General features: G+C 41.6%; 4 pseudogenes; all 4 read left to right on the top strand.

The window, feature by feature from the left end:
• Positions 1 to 490: 490 nt before the first annotated feature.
• Positions 491 to 2,290, top strand: LOC149514361 (18S ribosomal RNA; annotated as a pseudogene).
• Positions 2,291 to 8,816: 6,526 nt separating this feature from the next.
• Positions 8,817 to 12,046, top strand: LOC149514360 (25S ribosomal RNA; annotated as a pseudogene).
• A 2,882-nt stretch (positions 12,047 to 14,928) lies between these two features.
• LOC149514359 (18S ribosomal RNA) lies at positions 14,929 to 16,023 on the top strand (annotated as a pseudogene).
• A 791-nt stretch (positions 16,024 to 16,814) lies between these two features.
• Positions 16,815 to 16,967, top strand: LOC149514358 (5.8S ribosomal RNA; annotated as a pseudogene).
• The last annotated feature ends 3,767 nt before the right edge of the window (positions 16,968 to 20,734 follow it).

Below are 20,734 nucleotides of genomic sequence, written 5' to 3'. Positions count from 1 at the left end.
GACCAGTGTGCATGGTTGCTACCATTTGTATGCAATAGGCATATGAGTGGTGCTATGGTTGTGCATAGTCACAGGCTCTATACTCAATGCATCAAACTGTCAACATGTCATCCTCTTCAATCTCCCCTTATGTGGTTATCATACCTTAGGGCATAATTAGGATCATGTGCTGCATTCCTAAGTCAATGCGAACGAGATGTCTTGCCATCCCTCATCCTTCTTGTGTCCATAAAGGCTATAGATTATACCTTAATCATGCCAAGTGTCCTAAGTGTGCCACCCAAACCTCCATGGCTACATTGGTGCACTAGTGTTCAATTATGCTTTCAAATGTAGAATGTTTCATGGGCATGGGCTTTCAGCCCATGTTCATCTGATGCTATACATTTTATGTGCTTGACACGAACAACACTTCTGCTCCGTATTGGCTCTCTTCGTAGCTAAGTTAGTGCATTAAGGCCCATACAGTGCTAACATCCTGAAAGAATGCTAACTAGTTGATCCTACTAGAAGTCCTATGCTTGTTTCAAAGATTGATTAAGCCATGCATGTGTAAGTATAAACTAATTCAAATGATGAAACTATGAATGGCTTATTAAATTAGTTATAGTTTGTTTAATAGTATTTATTACTCAGATAACTATAGTAATTCTAGAGCTAATATGTGCAACAAACCCTACCTTCTAGAAGGGATGCATCTATTAGATAAAAGGATGACATGAGCTTTGCTCGTTGCTCTAATAATTCATGGTAACTCAACAAATTGTATGGCCTTTGTGCCAGTGACACATCATTAAAAATTTTGCCCTATCAACTTTTGATGGTAGGATAGTGGTATACTATGGTGGTGATGGTTGATAAAGAATTAGGGTTTGATTTCAGAAAGAGAGCTTGAGAAATGGCTACCACATCCAAGGAAGGCAGTAGGCATGCAAATTACCCAATCTTGACATAGAGAGGGAGTGATAATAAATAATGATACTAGCCTCTATGAGTCTAGTAATTGGAATGAGTACAATTTAAATCTCTTAATGAGGATCCATTGGAGGGTAAGTTTGGTGCTAGTAGCCATGGTAATTCTAGCTCCAATAGGGTATATTTAAGTTGTTACAGTTAAAGAGCTTGTAGTTGAAACTAGGATTGGGTCGTTCGATCCACCTCACGGTGAGCACCAGTTTACTCGTCCATATTGTTGGCAATGTGCTCTTGGCCTTAATTAGTCAAGTCGTTCCTCTAGAGCTATTACTTTGAAGTAATTAAAGTGCTCATAGTAGGTTTATGCTTGTATACATTAGCATGGGATACCATCATAGGATTTCATTCATATTATGTTGGCCTTTGGGATCAGAGTAATGATTAATAGGGATAGTTGAAAGCATTTGTATTTCATAGTCAAAGGTGAAATTCTTGGATTTATGAAAGATGAACAACTATGAAAGCATGGCAAAGATGTTTTCATTAATCAAGAACAAAAGTTGGGGGCTCGAAGATGATCAGATACCAACCTTGTCTCAACCATAAACGATGTTGACTAGGGATCAGTGGATGTTACTTTTAGAACTCTACTAGCACCTTATGGGAAATCAAAGTGTTTGAGTTTCGGAGGGAGTATGGTTGCAAGGTTGAAACTTAAACGAATTGATGGAAGGGCACCACTAGGAGTACAACTTGTAGCTTAATTTGACTCAACATAGGGAAACTTACTAGGTCCAAAAATAGAAAGGATTAATAGACTGAAAGCTTTTTCCTGATTCTATGGGTGGTGGTGCATGGTAGTTCTTAGTTTGTGAAGCAATTTGTCTAATTAATTCCATTAATGAATGAGACCTCAACTTGCTACTATCTACATGGAGTTGATCCTTTGTGTCTAGCTTCTTAGATGGACTATGGTCACTTAAGCCAAGGAAGTTTGAGGCAATAACAAGTTTGTAATGCCCTTAGATGTTTTGGGTTACACACATGCTACATTAATGTAAAAACAAGTATGTAGCCTTAGCTGATAAGCTCGGGTAATCTTTGAAATTTCATCATGATGGGGATAAATCATTGCAACTGCTAGTCTTTAATTAGGAATTCCTAGTAAGCATGAGTCAACTTGCATTAACTATGTCCTTGCCCTTTGTACCACTCATTGCTTTTACCGATTGAATGTTCCAATTAAGTGTTCAAATCACAGCAACATGGATGGTTTTTTGGCCATGACATCATGGGGTCCACTAAACCTTATCATTTAAAGGAAGGAAAAGTCATAAACAAGGTTTCCATAGGTGAACCTATGGAAGGATCATTGTCGAAACCTACTCAATGAATGACACATGAATGTGTTAATGAAACATCGACGAAGCGAGGGTGCTTTCATGCCCTAAGCCCTTTCTGGCCTTGGGCATGCATGATGGTTGATTCATTCTACCTCACAACCTGGCGAAACAATTGGTATCATCACCCATAGTCGAATAACAAACCCCTCCATGTGAATTGCTCCAAGGAACTGGAATAAAAAAGAGCAAGTGTGATATCACCATCTTATTTGCAGTGCATGCACGGGTGGCACCTTGACTCCTTTTGTCATGAAAAACCAAAATGACTCTCAACAACAAATATCTTGGCTATTACATCGATGAAGAACATAGCAAAATGCTATACTGGGTGTGAATTGCAAAACCCTATGTGTAGAAAAATTCTTGTATTTTTGTTGGCATCCACAAAAAAATTTAGCTAAAAAATCTATGTGTAGAAGATTTTGTGGCCATTTAAAAAAAATGTCCCCATTTTAGACACTTGGAAGGCTACTAACATGCAAACTTGTAAAAGCTTTGATGCTTTTTAAGAGGTGTGAGTTGTCAAGGTTCATTGGGGAATAAAGGGCCAATATAAGGGCCAATATAAGGGCCAACGACTAGCGCCCATCACATATCATGTGTGCACACCCCCTGGCCCCCTACCCCAATTGCCAAAACCCCTAATGCCACTGATCAAGCTCTTTGGTGATGCTCAGGTGATGGTGCCCTAGGCAAAAAAATGTGACACCAGCACATGCCCATGCCTAGAATTTGCACCATAGCCCAAAATCAAACTTCAGCCAAGGCTTCAACCATCAACAGCATATTTTGGCAGATGGTGCGAGCACATGCTGACGGATAAAGCAGGCACATGCTGGCAGATAGAGCAGGCATATGTCTTAACCATCATCAGCACAAGTTGGCCTTTGGTATAAGCACTTGCCTTGACCACCATCAACATAAGTTGGCCCTTGGTATAGGCACTTACCTCAACCACCATCAGCATATGTTGGCCCTTGGTGTAAGCACATGCCTTGATCAGCATTGGCATAATCTGGACCTAGTGTGAGCACATGCCTTGATTAACATCGACAACAAATGGCCCTTTGTCATGGGCCACACATTCCTTAGACTAAAACCATGCATCCATCTAACACCAAACTACTCCTAGGTGAGGTCAACCTTTTTTCAAGTCCATTTCTCCATGGATAGATCATTTTCCAATCCTTCAAGATACATACTCATGAGCCCTTTTTGGCTCAAACCCCATAAGAATTTACATGTATTCCCAAACTCATAGGGAGGAACCCAACTCCCATCACAATTCTTAATCATCGAATCTCAAGGTAGCCCCGAGCTCCTATCTTTGCCTATAGGCATTAAGATCTGGAGCACCAACCCACCTTGCTCATAATGGCACACAACACTAATTCTCATGATTTTGTCTCATTTTGGCCTAGTGAGAACCCAACACCATGCCTGCCTACATCGTATGCAAGTTCTCATGGCTTAAACTTGAAGGCCCAACACAAATACTAGTCAGCTACTAGCTTAAAGGCACACTAGGCTCATCTCATCCTATGAAATTCATATCTTAGGGCCTAAGCCCTTAGCCTCATTCTAGGCTACCCGCACACATGATGGACATTCAATATCACGCTCGTCCCACTTTGGGGACTTAGGTGTGCTACCCTAGCTATAGCACACTTCTACCAATTAGCCATAAGGGTCTACTAATGTGCCTACCTGCTAGCTCGCTCATCCTTTAGGCTTTATGGCAACCCTCTTATGCAAACCTCATTTCACGATTCTTCTAGCTCAAAGAGGGGAAACTAAGGGGCATAGACTACCTAACCCCATGGTTCAATGCAAAGGTGCGATACGCTGGCCCCAACCATCCCTAGATTTACCATGACTTGAGGAGACACCATACCACACTCATGACCTGACAATGTTTGCCCACCTAGACACCATATGTGCCTAAAAGTAGCTCACTTAAGACTAGCTAGGCCCCTTTAGCCTGTTAACAAAGAGGGTGGTGGAAAGCTGACACAAGTCATCCCCTTATGAAGAGTGTAAAAAATTTCCTAACCATCTAACCATAAGTCGTAAGACTATCTAAAATAGGGACACTTTTCTCCCCAGCCATCTCAATGCCTTTCTTTATCCATCCTAGGGCCTAGTGACCTTCCTCTTACTCACCATAATTCCAGCATTCCAATTATTGCTCCACCAACCCACTCAAAAGTGTCTGTGCATGACTTTGACTAACAGCACCAACTGGTTACCAAGCTCTAGGGCACCCTCCCACTGGCTTGCACTTACCCATGCATCTTGAGGCCTAGGGCTCATAGTGCCTACACAAATTATTAGCAACCTGTTCCTATGCTTAAAATTCCCATGCACAACTCCATGACCACTGTTTTGACCATAAGGCCTCATCGACTGCTCAGCTTAGGGTCAATCATGGTAAGATCGAGGCACACTAGGGCCTAACCATGACACTTTCCCTCACTTACTATATCGATAGCCCTCATCGATGCTAAGGCCACACCCATCTCTCTTGTTGCACACAATTGACATTTTCTCATATATCTCACACTTGTGCCCTCAAGGATTGGGTCAAGATCTTGTCACATGAGGCACTTCGCATAGTATTCATTCGTTGTTGATGTCGATGGATCTCATCCCAACTCTAATGCACCTCAGTTACTCAATATGTGACACTGCACTGCTTCCTTCATGATCTTATAATGTTGTGACCTCGAGGCACCCTTTTTGATCATGACCTTTAGTAAAATGAAGATCACTTGCTTTGCCACATATCGGTGCACCCTACTAGTGTGACCCATCACACCAACCACATGCCTGTGGCACTAATTCTTTGATGCACCCCTCTGGACATGGTGGTTAGGTCAATTGCACTCGTATGGCACCACCCACAAAAGACCCTAGCATGGTGGCATTTAAACACTTCGATCATCTCACAACTTCGGTCCTTCTGGCCTCTCCAAGGTCACCTCTCTACGTGTGGCCATCTGGCTATTTGCCCTCATGGTGGCACCTTAACATATGCCATCTGAGACTTAAACACAGTTTTTAATAAACTCGTAGGCTTTGCTGCCTAGGCTTAGTTCCATAGGAAATCACAAGTCTCCCTCACTTTTAGTCAAACTTAGCTCAGCTTTACATGTAATCATGCTTGGCTCTACATGCAATCATGCCTTCATGATGGTTCCACAACTCATTTGTCTTGACTTTGGCATATCTCAAAGGGTAACTTAAAGCCCACCCAATGCTCTAAGATTTGCTGATCCACTCTAAACACAAAGTCCTCTGACTTGCTCTATCCAAGGTTCACCAACCCACTCAAGACTCAATGTCCACTGACCTATTCAAAGTTAGGGCCATCCCATTAGCCAATATCTACTCAAAAGGTTCCACACTTAGCTCATCTTAACTATCTCAATTTTAACTTGCTCAAACTCGTCTAGCCCACTGACTCAATTAACTCAAATGCCAATACCAATGGCTTACTCAACTCATTTGGTCCTTTGACCCATACAACTCAAGGCTTTGTCAACTGGCCAACTTTCACTTGCTTGTTCCATTAAATTGCACAATGTCATAGTCCATAAACCACCACATCCTATAAGGCCTTCTCTCTCAACCAACATAAAGCATGGTCCACTCACACTCTCATAATCTTCTGACTGTGAGAACTCATGGTCCATTAACTATCACAAACTTAAGTCTTCAATTATCTACCAACTTAAACTTCTTTGCCTCTACAAAATGGCTATGCGTTTGGACCCAAATACTCAGCTCGTACTTTTACTAGGGCACTTGCACCATACAACAAGTGCAAATGTTACTAACTAATCTTAATACACATGACCCATGTCTCTCAGGATAAAACGTAATCGGCCTACATGGCCTTACTTAAACACCATTTCAAGGAGTAGCCTATTTTCATAATTCAATCTCAACATAGTTTTTCCATTCAAAAGGCATCGCATACCTGCACAAGTTAACTTCTTTCCCTAGGTAAGGCTAGACTCCCATGCCCTTTCACTTGGCATCTAAGAGCCTACTTGAAGGCCTTTCACTTAAGCCATTTTTTTATGTATCACCTCAATGGCTTAGTCCAGAGCCCACATATTGATGATATCGCGATCTCAACTCAATAGCTCTTTTTGGCTTACTTCGCCTCAATTTCTCATTATCATGCCCACACCTAGGGCCACATTAGTCACACCATTGTGCCAAACTAGGCTCTGATACCACATGTCACAAGCCACATATTCTTTAGACTAAAACCATGCATCCGTGTAGCATAAAGACAACTCTTAGTCAAGGTTAGCCTTTTCTTGAGTTCATTTCTTCATGGATAGATCATTTTTTGATCTTTCAATCTACATACTCGTGAGCCCTTCTTGGCTCAAACCCTATAGGGTCAAACATTCATTCCCAAACTCTATAGGGAGAAGCCCAACTCCTATCATGATTCTTAGTCCATGAATCTCAAGATGGCTTCAAGCACCTATCTTTACCTGCAGGCATCAAGATCATAAGCATTAGCCTGCCTTACTTAAAAAGATGCATAGCCTTGGTTCTCATGATTTTATATCATTTTGGCCTGGTGAGAACCTAACACCATACCTGCCTACATTGTACTCAAGCTCTCATGCCTCGAACCCAAAGGCAAAACACAATGCTAGTCAACAGCCATCCCAAAGCCACATTAGGCCCATCTCATCCCATGAAACTCATATCTTAGGGCTTGAGCCTTTAGCCTTATTTTAGGTTACCCACACACTTGATCGACATTCAATATTATGCCTATCCCACCTTAGGGACTTGGTTGTGTTACCTAGCTATAGCATACCTCTGTTGATTAGCCATAAGGAACTAGTAGTGTGCCTGCCTACTAGCCCATTCATCCCTCAAGCTTAGTGGGCCCTTCCTATGTATACACCATCTCATGATCCTTCTGGCTCAAGGAGAGGAAACTGAGGGGCATAGCAAATGCCACCACCTAACCCCATGGTTCAACACAAAAACATGATATGAGGATCGTTAGCCCCAACCATAGTTTTACCATGACCTAATAAGACACCATGCCACACTCGTGACCCAATGATGCCCACTTATCGAGACACCACATGTGCCTAAGAGTAGCTTACTTCAAACTAGCTAAGCCCCCACCTATTTGTTAGCCAAAGGAGTGGTGGAGAGCTAACACCAATCATCCCCCTATAAAGAATGTAAGAGATTTCCTAGGCATCCTACTAGGACTCGTAAAACTAATTGAAATGGGGACATTTTTCTCTCCAGCCATCCCAAGGCCTTTCTTCACCCAATTTAGGGCCCAATCACCATTTTTTTGGTCACCATAATTCTAGCATTCCACTCATTACTCCACTAACCCACAAAAGGGTGCCTGTGCATGACTTCAACTAATAGCACCCAATTAGCTACCAAGCTCCAGTGCACCCACCCATTTGCTTGCACTTGCCTGTGCATCTTAGGGCCTAGGGCTCCCACTGCCTGCACACACTATCAATAACCTATTCTCAAGCTTAAAATGTCTATGCATAGCTCTAAAACTAGTCTTGACCATAAGGCCTCATCTATTGCTCAACTTTGGGTCAATCATGGCAAGATCAAAGCACACCAAGGCCTGACCATGCACCCTTATTGTAAGCACTTGTCTTAAACATCATTGGCATGTGCTGGGCCTTAGTGTGGGCACATGCCTCGACCATCATTGACACCTATAGACACTTGGTCCAGGATATGCCTATTTGAAAAAAACATCCCCATTTCAAACACTTTAATGCCTATTGCTAGCATATTTGTAAAATCTCTCATGCTCTTTAAAGGGTGGTTATCTAGGCCTTTTTTTACCCTCTCGAGAGGAGTAAGTATACATGATGGGCCTATCATTATGTACATCTATGATAACATCCCTGGAGCACAATCTAGGCCATGTAAGCCTTCAAGCTGTGTTGTCTAACTACTAGTTACTTTGGTGACCCTCAGGTTCCCATGACCTTGATTGGTTGGTGTGCATGTGAAACCAAGCTCAAGCTCGTGCTTGTGACTAATACTGCCTTAAACCCTAGACCAAGTCCTTGAATCAAGCGATGGCTCATTAAGGTGGTGCAAATAGAAGCTATGATCATAGGCTAAGTTTGGCTAAGTCTCTAGGGTATTTGGTAGTCTTATGGTCCCTTCTCATCGACCATAAAAATGCCTTACTCTAGCCTAGCCTATGCATTGACGGTACCTAAGACCCTAAGAACAAGTCTTTAAATTAGGCAACATCCCTTTGGATGGTGATAGTAGAGTTTGCATGTGTAGTCTTAGCTAGACCAAGCATCAGTGGTGTCATGTCGTTGTTGCTTGTTGGATGGAAAAGGTAGTCTCATGACCCTTACTTGTGATTTTCCAAACCAAGCAGTGGTGGTGTGGCCTCATACATCATTTCATCTACTCACTCATCGAGTAATTGATAAAGGGTTATGGATCAATGTACATGGATTCTGCCACTTGTACACAATAAGCATATGAGTGGTGCTATGGTTTTGTGTGTTGGCAAGTTCTAGGCTCGATGCATTGAATGGTCAACCTATTATCCTCTTAAATCTTCCCTATATGGTTATCGTACCTTAGGGCATAATTGAGATACTAAGCTGCATATTGACACTAAAAAGAGAGAGAGCCTTGTTTTGTTTGGACCTTGTCATACCATGGGCCACTATCTGCATGTTGGGTTGTTTGGGAGTACAACCTTAATGGGGTGGTAAATTCTATCCAAGGCTGAATATAGGTGAGAGACCGATAGCAAACAAGTATCATTTAGGAAAGATGAAAAGGACTTTAAAAATAGAGTAAAAAAGTGCTTGAAATTGTTAGGAGGAAAGCGAAAGGAAGCCAGTGATACACCCTGGTTGGATGTAAAATGGCGAGAGCTAGTTCGTTAATTAGCTCAAGGTATGGATTGATGTAGGTCATGGTGGTGGCCTAAGCTTGGGCTTTTTATATACCTACCATGATCATGGAATACAGCACACACCATTTTGACGTTGGCCTATAGGTTCTTTATGCGGCTTGCCTTGAAACATAGACCAAGGAGTCTAACATGTGTGCAAGTCAATGGGCTAGAAAATGCATAAGATGCAAAGAAGCTAATTGGCAAGATCCCTCATGGGTGCACTATCAACCAACCTTAATCTTCTAAACTATACCTAAGTGAGGCAAAGGAAGAGAAAACTTTATTGGAGGTTCGTAGTGATACTAACATGCAAATCATTCATCTGACTTGGATATAGGGGTAAAAGGCTAATCAAACCATCTAGTAGTTGGCTCCCTACAAAGTTTCCTTTAAGATAGCTAGAGCCTTTAGCAAGTTTTATCAAGTAAACCCAATGATTAGAGGTATTAGAGGCACAACACCCTTGATCTATTCTCAAACTTTAAATAGGTAGAAAGGCATGACTACTTTTATGGAGGCACTCTATAGAATTATGAGCCCCCATATGCCATTTTGGTAAGCAAAATTAGCAATGTAGGATGAAGTAGAAGCTAGGTTATAATGCCTAACTGCTCGCTAACCTAGAACCCATAAAGGGTGTTGGTCGATTAAGATAGTAAGACAGTGTCATGAAAGTTGAAATCCACTAAGGAGTGTGTAACAACTCACCTACCAAATCACTATTCTTGAAAATGGATGGTGCTTAAGCACATGACCTATACTCAATTGTTGGGACAAGGGCTAGGCCTCGATGAGTAAGATGGCATGGGGGTCATTACAAAACTTGAGGCACAAGCTCGAGTGAAGTGGCCATTGGTGTAGATCTTGGTGGTAGTAGCAAATATTCAAATAAGAAATTTAAAGGCTGAAAAAGGGAAAGGTTTGATGTGAATGGCACTTGCATATGGCTTAGTCAATCATAAAAAATAAGGCAAGCCAATCCAATAGTGCATCTAACACAAGCTTCAAAAAGGAATTAGGTTAAAATTCCTAAACTAGGGCATGGTGGCTGATGGCAACATTAGAGAGTCTAGAGACATCAATGGAGGCCTCAAGAAGAGTTATCTTTTCTATTTAATGGCTTACCCACCCTAGAAATGACTTAACCAGAGGCATGGTCTAGCAGTCAAAAGAGCACTACATGTAGCATGGTGTATAGTGTGCGCCAATAACCTTTGAAAATCTAGAAGATCAATTACCATCCATACCCAATTGTACTCATAATCACATAGGTCTCAAAGGCGAACAACCTCTGGTTGATGGACCAATGTAGACAAGGGAAGTCAGCAAAATAGGTCTATAACCTTAGGAAAAGGGGTTGGCTCTAACGGCTAGGCACAGGGGTCCCAGTGCTGAACCTATCAACTATCAGTGCACTGCTTAAGCTACTCCTGTAATAAGAGTAGATCACTATGTGCGAGCCAAGGGACAGACTAGGAATGGCTCCCTCAAGGGCCTTCTTGGGCAACGAACAGTTGACTCAGAATTGGTACGAACAAGGGGAATCTAATTGTTTGATTAAAATAAAGCATTGCAATGGTCTTTACGGATGCTTACACAATGTGATTTTTGCCTAGTGCTTTGAATGTCAAAGTGAAGAAATTCAACTAAGCACAGGCAAATGGTGGGAGTAACTATGACTCTCTTAGGGTAGCGAAATGCTTTGTCAACTAATTAGTGATATGTATGAATAGATTAACGAGATTCCCATTGTCCCCATCGACTATCCAGTGAAGCCATAACCAAAGGAATGGGTTTAACAGAGTCTAACTTTGTGAAATAATGTGAGAGGTGTAGAATAAGTGGGAGCCTTCGAGTGAAATTTAAATACAACTACTTTTAATGTTCTTTTACTTATTCTGTGAATTGGAGGTGAAGCATGACCCTTTCTTTTGGACTCAAGGCTGGCCTTGATTGATCGATACAAGTGGAAAACATTGTCAGGTAGGGAGTTTTGCTGGGCTAACACATCTATTAAAAGATAACATAGGTGTCCTAGGATGAGCTCAACGAGAATAGAAATCTCATGTGGAATAAAAAGGTAAAAGCTCATTTGAATTTGATTTCCAATATGGATACGAATGGTGAAAGCATGGCCTATCAATCCTTTAGAGCTTTGAAATATAATGTTAGAGGTGCTAGAAAAGTTACCACAAGGATAATTGGCTTGTGGTAGCCAAGCATTTATAACGACATTGCTTTTTGATCCTTTGATGTTGGCTCTTCCTATCATTATGAAGCAGAATTCACAAGTGTTGGATTGGTCACCCACCAATATAGACCAAAAGCTGGGTTTAAACTATCATGAGATAGGTTAGTTTTACCCTACTAATGGTAGCATTGCAATAGTAATTCAACCTAGTATAAGAGAAATCATTGATTCACACAATTGGTCATCGCATTTGGTTGAAAAGCTAGTGGTGCGAAGCAACCATGCACCGAATTATGATTGAAAGCCTCCAAGTCAGAATCAAGGCTAGAAATGATGTATCCACATATCACATGATTGCCAACCTGTAGTAAGGGCCTATAGTCCTCAAGAGAACATGTCATAGGTGCAACCCTTGTGGTAGACAAGCCATGCAGGCTTCCTTAGAGCTCAATTCCCATCAACCGATAGGTAGAATCCTTTGTAGATGACTTAAAGATACGATGGGGTATTGTAAGTGGTAGAATGGCCTTACCACCATGATCCACTAAGATTCAACCTTTTGTCACTTTGATTCATCCCCCCCTACACACCCATCGAAGTCCTCTCATTTCATTTTTTCATACCACACCCTTTTAGGGTCGGGGATGAATGGTGTTCTCCATTGCAATTGATTTAGCCAAGTGATGACATCCCTTCCTCAAGCATCTAAGTAAACAATAAACAAATGCCCTTGGTATGGGCACTTACTTTAAACTCTATCGGCACACTCTAACCTTTGGTGCAGGTTGTTACCTCGAACACCATGATAGCATCTGGCCCTTGGTTCGTGTGGGCAATTGCATCCAACACTATTATTAGATGTTAGCCTATTGTTGCCTCGGACACCATCTGTAGATGCTAGCCCCATATTACGAGATGTTACCCCAGACACCATCACTAGATGTTAGCCTTGGTGTGGGCACTTGCCTCGACCACCTCTTTGGCAAATGCTAGCACTTGGTGCGGCATGTATATCATGGCCCTCCTACCCAAGGCAGTTGTCTACCTCTTGATCACCATCGACACCAAATGACTCTCAGTGCATGTGTCACGAGATCTTGTCTTGAGCCAAACTCCATGCAACCATGGACCAAGAATTGACTCTTTTTGCTAGATGTGTAAATAACACATTAGTACTCGCCAATTATTTGGGTTTGACTAGAATAAAATTTGAATTTGGCTTGGTTATTATCAAGTGAAGCTCGAGCTCTAGTATCAATTAAGCCAAGTTCAAGCATTCTTATAGCCAACTTGAGTAGCTCACAGTTTAATTGACCTTTTATATTTTAATATATTTTAATTATTTTAATTAATAAAATATCTCAAACTCGAGTTTGAGCTCGAGCATAGATAATTGAGCTTTTATCAAATAAAAGAATCAAGCCTAATTAAGTGAGCTTGAGTAGCTTGAATCTATCTCGAGTTGAGCTTGAGCTAAAAAATAAATTTTGATCAAGTTTGAGCTGAGTTTTGAGCTAAAATTTTGAGTCAAGCTTGATCTCGAACTTAATACTGTATTGACTTAAACTCAATCGATTACACCCTTATCGTCTACCTAAGTTAGCCTACAAAACTCAACTACTCAACATAATTTTAGCTTGTCAAAGATTGTGTTGTAGTACTAGGCCTTTTAGAAGCCCACAAATATTGATCCACCTAAGACTGTGTTCAGGCATATCTAACCAAGCACCCCTACCTTAGTCTGACTGTGTGCTTGGCGTCGCTCACTAGCACCTACATGTGGGCTTGGCTTAATTTTTTCAAACTTGAACACTATGCTTAAGCCTATGGAGTCTTGAGCACTACCCATACCATTATTTTAGGCTAGTTCCTAGTGACCTGGGCCTCCAGTAAGCTTCAAGGCTCGGTCTTCCTAGTTGTTAGACCTTGTCCCACTAGAACTAAAATTGCTCCTTGACTCAGAAAGAACCCCTGGGCTAAGACCATATTGTAGACCATGACATGTGCACTTGCCTTGACCACCATTAGCACATATGGGCCTTCAGACTTAGCACAGGCTTCGACCACCATCAGCACATGCTGGCCCTTATTAATCCAAGTGTATGGCCATCATAGGCCTTCTAGACCATTGTATCGTCCCTAAACACTTCCTAGGTTGACTAAGGCCTTTACAAAATCCAGTTGGTTCCAAGCTTTCTCCTGAGCCTTTGGTCGAAAGAGTCTAAGCACTCTCATTTAGTGCTCGTGCCTAGGGGGTTCTAGTACCATCCCTATCTAGTCACTGTTTTATCCACAGCCAGTGCCTTCTAGAGCTTTCCTCGTCTAGGTGCTACAATACCCACTATTATTCTTGCGCTTGGCCTTTTTGAAACCTTTAGTACTAGCGCATCTGGCCCACATCTATGCTTCTCTAAACTTTTTTACACCCATGCACGTAGTTTGTCTCTAAGCTAATCTAAAGCCTTCTGTGCCTACCTATCTATGCCACTCTTCTTAGGCATTCTATATCCTTCCAATGAGTAATCTCTATTTTCGGCACTAGGCTGCTCACTTCACCATTCTTTCGCACCTTAGCCTAAGCCTTAGTTCGCACACTTATTTGTGCCTTTAGGACTTGGTCTTGATCCTTCCCAATCCTTCACTTACACTAACTCAAACAAGCTGTGTCTCTTGACCCACTAGGCTTAGGACTTTGCATACAGACTGTGACACATGCAATCGATGTTACCTAAGACCACAAGAATAAGTCCCTGAATCGAGCAATGTCTCCTTGGGGTGGTGACTACAGAGTTTGCATGTGTAGTCTCGGCTAGACCAAGCATTGGTTATGTCATTGTATTATTGCCTATTGGATGGTACGGGTAGTCTTGTGGCATTTTTTTTATGTTTTTCCCATGCTAAGTGGTTGTGGCATGGCCTCATTTGTCATTTCCTCCACTCAGTCAATAAGTAATCAATTGGGTGGGTTATGGAGTAGTGTGTCTGGATGCTACCACTTGTAAGTAATGAGCATATGAGTGGTGATATGGTTATGCATGTTGGTGGGCTCCATGCTCAATGCATCAAACTATCAACCCATCATTCTTTTCAATTTTCCCCTATGTGGTCATCGTACCTTGGGGATGTAATCAAAATCCTATGCTACATACCTAAATCAATGGAAATCGAATGCCTTGCCATCCTTGTCTTGTGTACTTAAGGGTTATGGGTCAAACCTTAATCATGCCTTGTGTCCTAAGTGTCCCACCCAAACTCCATAGCTGCATTGGTGCACTGGTGTTCAATCGTGCCTTTAGTACAAAATGCTTTGTAGGTGCTATTGCTTAGCTCTTATTCATCCGATGCTATGCATTTTACATTCTGGACATGCACGATGGTTGTGCTTTGTGTTGGCTCCCTCTGACATTTAATCAGTGCATTGAGGCCCATGTGGTGCCAACATCCTAAAGGAATGCTACCTAGTTAATTCTGCCAATAGTCATGTGCTTGTCCTAAAGATTAAGTCATGCATGTGTAAATATGAACCACTTCAAACTATGAAACTATGAATGGCTCATTAAATCAGTTATAGATTATTTAATGGTATCTCTTACTCGGATGGCCATAGTAATTCTAGAGCTAATACATGCAACAAACCTTGACTTCTAGAAAGGATGCATTTATTAGATAAAAGGTCAATGTGGGCTTTGTCCGTTGCTCTAATGATTCATGATAACTTGACAAATCATATGGCATTTGTGCCAATGACACATCATTCAAATTTCTACTCTATCAACTTTCAAAGGTATGATAATGGTTTATTATAGTGGTGAAAGGTGATGGAGAATTAAGGTTTGATTTTGGAAAAGGAGCCTGAGAAACGGCTACCGCATCCAACAAATGTAGCAGGTGCATAAATTACCCAATCCTGACATGGGTAGGTGGTGACAAAAAATAACAATACTGGGATCATGGGTCTAGTAATTGAATGAGTACAATCTAAATCCCTTAACAAGGATCCATTAGAGGGTAAGTGTGGTGCATGCAATTGCTGTAATTCCAACTGCAATAACGTATATTTAAGTTGTTGTAGTTAAAAAGATCATAGTTGGAATTAGGGTTGGGTCATCTGGTTTACCTTGTGAGTATCTGTCTACTCATCCCTACTACTAGTGATGCATTGTTGGCTTTAATTGGTTGGGTCATTCCTCTGGCATTGTTATATTAAAGAAATTAGAGTGCCTAAAGTAGGCCTACACATGTATAATTAGCAAGGAATAATATTATAGGATTTTGGTCCTATTGTGTTGGCCTTTGGGATCAGCGTAATGATTAACAAGAATAGTTAGGGCATTTGTATTTCATAGTTAGAGGTGAAATTCTTGGATTTATGAAAGACAACTGTGAAATCATTTGGAAGGATGTTTTCATTAATCAAGAAAAAAAATTAAAGGCTCAAAGATGATTAGATACCATCCTAGTCTCAACTATAAATGATGCCAACCAGGGATCAGTGGATGTTACTTTTAGGACTCCATCGGCACCTTATGATAAATCAAAGTCTTTAAGTTCTGGGAGGAGTATGGTCACGAGGCTAAAACTTAAAGGAATTTATAGAAGGGCACCACTAGGAGTGGAGCCTATGACTTAATTTGACTCAACATAGGGAAACTTACTAGGTTTAAACATAGTAAGGATTGATAAACTGAGAGCTCATTCTTGATTCTAAGGGTGGTGGTCCATGGACATTCTTAGTTGGTGGAGTGATTTTTCTGGTTAATTCCATTAATGAATGATACCTCAGCCTATTAACTAGCTACACAGAGGTGATCCTTCATGGCTAGCTTATTGAAGGGACTATTATAGCTTAGGCTAAGGAAGTTTGAGGCAATAATAGGTCTGTGATGCCCTTAGATGTTTTGGGACACACGCGTGTTACACTGATGTATTTAATGAGTTTATAGGCTTAGCCTACAAGCTCAGGTAATCTTTGAAATTTCATCATGATGGGGATAGATCATTACAATTATTGGTAATGCAATTTTTATAGTTGAACCTATGAAAGGATCATTGTCGAAACCCATTTAACGAATGACCTACGAACATATTAACAAAACACCAAGGGCACAAGGGCATTTCCATGCCTAAGGCTTGAAGCCCTTTCAAACCTTGGGTGTACATGATGTTTCATTCATTCCTCCTCTTGGGTGGGCAAAATGATTGGTATCATTACCCAGGGTCAAATAATGAACCTCAATGCAAATCCTGGAATTGGAATGAAAAAGAGCATGTATACTATCCCCATCCCATTCATGATGTGTGAGTGGGTGGCATCATGACTCCTTTTGTCATTGAAAACCAAAACAACTCTTGACAATAGATATCTTGGCTCCTGCATCAATGAAGAGTAGCAAAATGCTAGACTTGGTATGATTGCAAAATCTTGTGAACCATTGAGTCTTTGAACATAAGTTGCACCCCACGCCATTAGGCCAAAGGCGCACCTACATGGGTGCCATGCATTGTCTCCCCCTCTAACCACCCACCCATTGAGCTTTGGGTGAAGGGGTAAAAGATGGCCTCTCATGATCTCACCAATCATGGTTGGCCCAAAAATGAGTCCCTAGCAATGATAGCACAAAGATCGTTACTGGTAAAGTTCTTGGATACCTCATCTCTAGTGATATGTGCTCATTGTCCATCCAGACCCCATTAGACCACTAGCATCACTTAGTTGATGCTCACATCATAACCCCAAGTCAAGGAGGATTACTTGCTAAGTTTAAGCATATTAATAAGTAGAGAAAAGAAACTTACCAAGACTCCCCTAGTAACGGTGAGTGAACTGAAAAGAGCCTAGCTTGAGAATTTGACACCTACAATGTCTAAATTGTAGTATGAAGAAGTGTCCTTAATAGCAGTTTGGCCCAAGTACCCTGAAAGGTGCTCTAGAGAGGGTGAGAGCCCCATTGTATGTGGACCCTATCACACCATGAGGCACTATCTGTGAGTTAGGTTGTTTGAGAATGCAACCCTAATCAGGTGGTAAATTTCATCCAAGGTTGAATATAAGCAATGGAAAGATGGAAAGGACTTTGAAAAGAAAATCAAAGAGTGCTTCAAATTGTTGGGAAGAAAGTGGATAGGGATAATGATATGCCCCGATTGGATATGGAATAACAAGAGCTAGTCCTCCAATCAGCACAAGGCATGGACCAATGTAGGTAGCGACAGCGGCCTAAGCCTAGGCTTTCAATATGCCTATAGAGATGTCATCACTACAATGGTGGAATGCAATATGCATCATCTCGGCATGCCTCGATAGCTACTTACTCTCGGCATCAGCCCATGGGATTGTCCACCCACCAATAGGGAATGTGAGTTGGGTTTAGATTATCTTAAGGCAGGTTAGTTTTATCCTATTAATGGCAACGTCATAAAAGTAATTCAACCTAGTACGAGAGGAACTGTTGATTCTCACAATTGGTCATCGCGCTTGGTTGAAAAGCTAGTGGCCTAAAGCTACTACGCATTAGATTATGACAGAATGCCTCTAAGCTAGAATCCAAGCTAGAAGCAATGCACACATTGGTTACCCATTGCAAACCTGCAATAGGGGCCCATGGCCCCCAAAAGCACGTGTCATAGGTGCAGCCCTAGTGAAGGACAAGCTACATGGGCTTCCTTAGAGTTCAATTCCCACTGAGCAATGGGTAGAATCCTTTGCAAATGACTTAAATACATGATGAGGTATTGTAAGTGGTAGAGTGGCCTTACCGCCACAAGCTACTAAGATTCAACCCTTTGTTGCTTTGATTCTTCTTTCCCCCCCACCATACCCACCAAAGTCCTCTCACTTTATTTTTTACACTATACCACTCTAGGGTTAGGGATGAATGGTGTTCACCATTGCAACCGATTTGGCCAAGTGATAACATTCATCCCTTAATCATCCAAGTAAATGACAATAGAATGCCCTTGGTATTTGCTACAATGATAGGCTTGTGCTTGGTACAGGCACTCGCCTCGAACTCCTTCAGCTCATGCTGGCCTTTAGTATAAAATCTTGCCTTAAACACCATCGATAACATTTAGCCCTTGGTTGGTGTGAGCAATTGCATCCAACACCATCAGCAAATGCTACCTTGTTGTTGCCTCAAACACCATCAATAGATGTTGGTCCCTTGGAGCAAGAAGTTATGTCAAATAGCATCACAGATGCTGACACTTAGTGTGGGCATTTGCATCAACCACTGTCAGTGCAATCGGGCCCTTCGTGCAGCTTGTTGCCTTATACACCTCTTTGGTAGATGCTGGCATATAGTATGCATGTGTACCAAGAACCTACCACCCAAAGTACTTGTTTACCCCTCGATCACCATCGACAATGAATGACACTCGATGCAATTGTCATGGGCTTTGGTCTTAAGCCAAAGTCTATATGGCCTTACATAATGAATTGACTCTATCTGCCTAAATCAGCCTATAAAACTCAATTGCTAACCATAATTCCAACTTGTCAAAAATTGTGTTGTAGTACTAGGTCTTCTAGAAGCTCATAAATTTGATTTTCCTAAGACTATGTTTAGGCATGCCCACCTTGGTTCTGACTGTGCACCTACACCTCGATCATCAGTGCCTACACCTAGGTCTGACTATGTGCCCAAACATTGCTCACTAGCACCTGCTCCTATGCGTGGCTTAATTTTGCCAAACCTAAACACCATGTCTGAGGCTTTGGAGTCTTGATCACTACTCACACCACTATTTTGGGATTGTTCCCCACATCCTAGGCCTCCAATAGGCCTTAAAGCTAGTCCCCCTTACTATCAGACCCTGTCTTACTAGAACTAGAACTACTCCTCGACTTAGAGAGAACCCATTGGCCAGAACTAGCTTATGGACTGTGACACATGTGCATGCATCAACCACCAATGGGATATGTTGGCCTTTCATTTTGACACATGTTTCGACCACCATCGACACATGCTAACCCTTAATGTGGGTAGTTCCCTCAAACATCATTGGCACATGCTAGGTCATGCACCAAGTGCCAGTATCTTAGGCTTAAGTCATGCACCACACACACCATGACCGAGCAATAAGTGGGCTTAAGCACATCTTCATATTTTTGCCATGCCAATGCCATTTTTAAGGCTTGTAAATTCATATAAGCATTCACCAGTGCTTGCACCTAGGCCTGGCTTAAATTTGCCAAACATAAACACCATGCCTAAGCCTCTAGAGTCTTGATCACTACTTATACCACTGTTTTGGGCTAGTCCCTCATGACCTCAGCCTTCAATAGGCCTTAAGGCCTAGTCCCCCTATTGTCGGACCTTATCCCACTTGAACTAGAACTGTTCCTTAACTCAAAGATAACCCTTAAGCCTGAAGTAGCTTGTGTCACTAACCAACTATACCATGCACTTGTGCTAGAGCTCAACTAACCTTCTTGGAGTTTAGAAGAAAGCTAGGAAGGAAATGGTTATGGCAAGAGTAGTTTATTTCTTGATGGTGTACATGCACTTGCTCTTAGAACACAATCTCTATGTGTTCTCTACAAAGGCTCTCAAGGCCTAAGTTCCTAATGCTTCACACTCTTGCTTTTTCTCTTGTTTATTGCTTATGTACAAATAGGTGTGAGGCTTTCCTATTTATACTTTAGCCCTTTTGATAATTATGGTTACAATGAATCCAAGTATAGGGCCATTAAGGGTCTTTTACACAGTTCTAGGGTGCCCAGGCTCCAATAAGGTTATGTATGGCTTTTCTAAAGATATACTTATTTCAAGCTCCTTGTCGAGTCCCTAGGTTTGGAATAGTCTAAGCACTTCCACTAAGTGCCTAAGCCTAGGTTCCAAAATCTTCTCCATCTGGGTGCCACTCAGCCCATAGCTAGGGTCTTCTAAAGGTTTTTCATCTCGGTGTAACAATGCACATTACTATGCCCATGCTTGGCCCTTTTAAAACCATCATTGCTCACAGATTGGCCTACTTCTAAGCTTCTCTAGACTTTTTCATACCAGCACACTTGGCTCATCTCTAAGTGGTTTTAGGCCTTTTTGTGCCTAACTACCCACACCACATCATAAGGTGTTCTAGAACCTTCCAGTAAGCAATCCTTATACTTGGCACCATACAGCTCACCATTAGTGTACTCCTACCCTATGGCCTTGGTCTTAGCCTGCATACTTGAGTAAAATATTACTTTTAAGACCTTGGTCTCGATCCTTCCTAGTGCTTTGGTTTTATCGTCTTGAGCAAGTTCTATCATGTGACCTT

The sequence above is a fragment of the Durio zibethinus genome, chromosome 16 (assembly GCF_047325235.1).
Source record: "Durio zibethinus cultivar Kanyao isolate XHJ-2024 chromosome 16, ASM4732523v1, whole genome shotgun sequence".
Lineage (NCBI taxonomy): Eukaryota > Viridiplantae > Streptophyta > Magnoliopsida > Malvales > Malvaceae > Durio > Durio zibethinus.
This window is presented reverse-complemented; position numbering and strand designations above follow the sequence as displayed.